Source organism: Papaver somniferum, unplaced genomic scaffold (genome assembly GCF_003573695.1).
Source record: "Papaver somniferum cultivar HN1 unplaced genomic scaffold, ASM357369v1 unplaced-scaffold_21, whole genome shotgun sequence".
NCBI lineage: Eukaryota > Viridiplantae > Streptophyta > Magnoliopsida > Ranunculales > Papaveraceae > Papaver > Papaver somniferum.
Window position 1 is genome coordinate 18,008,292 of NW_020631041.1, and position 3,318 is coordinate 18,011,609.

Genomic DNA, 3,318 nt, shown 5'->3' on the forward strand with positions numbered 1-3,318 from the left:
TCCTTATTTACTTTTTGCATAAATTTTAAATGATTTATGATTTCTATTCATCATTTGTTATCTTGTTAGATAGTGTATGCTTAGTCTTAGATGCTTTAGATACACTATGCTTGTAATTTACAATTGATGTTTTACGAAATCTACTTTGGCAAAGAATAGAGTTATTGTTTCTTTTTCTTTGAGCTATAAATGTCTAGGATTAATTTATGAACCCCATTAACATGAAAACCAGTGGAATCCCGAGTCCCGGTCTCTCTTCATTCTGTGACAAATTTTGTATGTATATTTTTCCTTATTTTCTTTATTAAATCTTAAAACAAATTCTCAACAAATCTGAGTGAATGAATCATCTTACTACAACATCATTGAAAAATACCATCAATTTTTGGCGCCGCTGCCGGGGAACGAACCCGGGTCACCCCCAAACTTATTATTTGCTAGTCCTCGAGCAAAACTAATAAAAAATAAAATCCTAACTCACTAGGTGTCCCTAGTGACCGACTTAATCTCGGGTGGGTTTACCAGAGGTGTACCCACAAAACCATTACTTCTAATTGGTCACAAGTATCCAAAGAGCTATGAGGACATGCATATTCTCAACCTATCTCCAAGTAACTAGAATGCTAGAGAAATTAAAGGTGCCAGCTCTAAAGCTGACTAAAGAAAAGGGGAGACACATCCGCAACACTGCTAGATAAAGAGAAATCCGCTACACAGCTAGATAAACATTGTAAGATGCGTCCGTTGATTTACAGCTGGATAAGATTAGGAGAGAGATAAAGATGAGAGGGACATCTGCTACACAGCTGGACTAATTACGTGTGATGAGTTAAACCAGTGCTAGAAAGATCTTGTGCCAGATTGAAATCGGACTAACAAAGCAACCAAATGTATCTTTCTTCGACTCTCTCATAGTGCTCAGTAGAAACAACATCTTCTTCGGTCTTCAACTGTTGATGATAAACTATCGAACCTCATAGAACCTTGACAATTAACTCTTCTCTTCGATTTCTTGCTTGACTTATAAATTTCTACTTCCCTTTGGCCTTATTGAACTAAACATAACGATGATTTTTTTCATTTCATATTTTATTTTATTTTTTTTTCAACATAAATAACAAGACAAAAATTTAAATGGCCATGATAGAAGGACTTTAGAACTTGGATCTTCGCAACTTGTGATGTCTTGGTATCATGAACTTCAACAACTTATATCATTTTCTCTTATAACTTTTTGTAACTAAGTCTTCAACTTTGATTTTTTTTTTTTTTGAATTATTATTTTCTATTGTTGCTTCTAAACCTTAAACGTCTTCAACTTTCTTCATATATTTTGATGTCGCTCCGCTTGTTGATGATAAGTTTCTACTGAGAGAGAGTCATAATAATCCAGTAACTAAGACTACATTGTGAGGTTGCTTTGTTTTTGTGGAATTTCCTCCTGACCTACTCGCCTTTCCATCATGGATGGTTAGGTCCATCACGGTTACCCTCTAAAAGGAACAAGTTCTCTCCTGAATTTCAAGGATCTCAATGTCTTTTTCTCTAATGTCTCAATAGGTTGTTATCTCTAGCATTCCAATTTCTATCTTTTCGGTGAGAAACAATATGTAAACTTAGCTAACAGGGTACTATGTGACGCTAGAAGTTTCAAAAATGCGACTAAAATGTTTCTCCCATACCCCTAAACTTAAATCTAACATTGTCCTCAATGTTCTAAAGATAAAATTAAAAGCATGAACAAGGAGAAATTGTTACCATTTGAAGCAAAAGAGGTAAGGAAGGATATTACCGTGTCGCAAGAATATTGGGTTACCTCCCAAGAAGTGCTAAGTTTAAAGTCTTCAGTCAGACATCGGAAGGAATTAGTTACCTCATAGAATCATATAGAAGTAGTCGGAATAACTGTGGGTCATCTGGATCAAAAAGTATTACCCCCAAACCTGAATTTTACTTGTCCTCAAGTAAAACAAAACTAAGGAAATCCTACCTATACCACTGTCGCTGGTTTCTCGAATGCATTTAGCATATGCACTAAGCCTTTTAAACCACTAAGTGTCCCTAATGGACGAGTTAAGTCTCGTGAAGGTTTGCTTAGAACGTACCTACAAAGTTCTAGGTCAAAATATAAGCTCAGATTCCATCAAATGTGACATATGCAAGTCAGTTTAAGCTCACAGCAAAATGGAGATGTCAATCTAGCTATCAAAGGCACAATCCTAGCACTGATAACAAAAAAAGACATGTGATAAGAGTGTAAAGTGTATCTACACATGTGTAAAGAAAGATCTGAAGTTATGACTACTAATCACCAAGAGATAGTTTTTAGGCTAAGAACCGAATTCTAAGCCAAGCTAGCTGTCCGGCTTTACGAGAATTGTGAATGTTCACCCAATGAGTTGGTGATATTTCAGTTTACCCGCGTTATACATCGATGGCTGTACCCTCCTTGCTTATTACAAGACTATTTACAACAAAAAGATGACTCTTTACATGACTCTTATTTACATTGATTACTCTCTTTTATTTTTGGAACAAGAGAGAACTATTGTCTTTAACATGGCAAAACATGGAATAAATAAATACTTGATTGAAGAGCAAAGATAAAGATGGCAGGGCCTGCGGTTATACCGCAAGTGCACGGTGTCGATTGTAGCTCGTGCAAGTACGGGTCGATCCACAGAGACTGGGTGTGTTTGGAGTTCTCTAGCTATTTTGGGCTCTAATTTGTTGTTGGTTAACTATGAAGCCTTTTGGGCTTTGGGCTTAGGGTACCTTTGGATTATAGGCTTGTTTGATAATGAAGTGAACTGAGCTTGGGCTCAGTTGGTCTTGAAGTGCACTAGGCTTGGCCATTGAAGTGCACTGGGCTTTTAATTGAGTTTGGGTTTTGACTTTATTCCCTAAGAATGAACTGGGCTTTTAGCCTTTCACCTGGGCTTTGGTTAAGTCCATAGTAGACTGGGCTTAGGGTATGGTTTGAACCTGGGCTGTATTGAACTGGGTTTGGAGAAGTAGCAGCAAACAAGGCTGGGCCTGGCAGGAGCACAGCAAGGCTGGAGAAGTGAAGGCAACAGGAGCTGGGAGCAGCAACAGGAGAAGAAGTAGCAGCAGCAGTAGCAAGAGGAAGGAAAGCAGCAGCAGCAGCAGGGTTGCAGGGCAGTGGCCAAGGCAGCTGAGTAGCAAGGCAAGGAGAAAAGAAGAGATGGCAGTGAAGTAATGGTGGCACTAAGCCAAGAACAGTGAAAATTGATATAGGAAAAATGGACAGTGGAAAATGAAGAAAAACAGTGGCCAATGGCCAAAGGCAGTGATGGT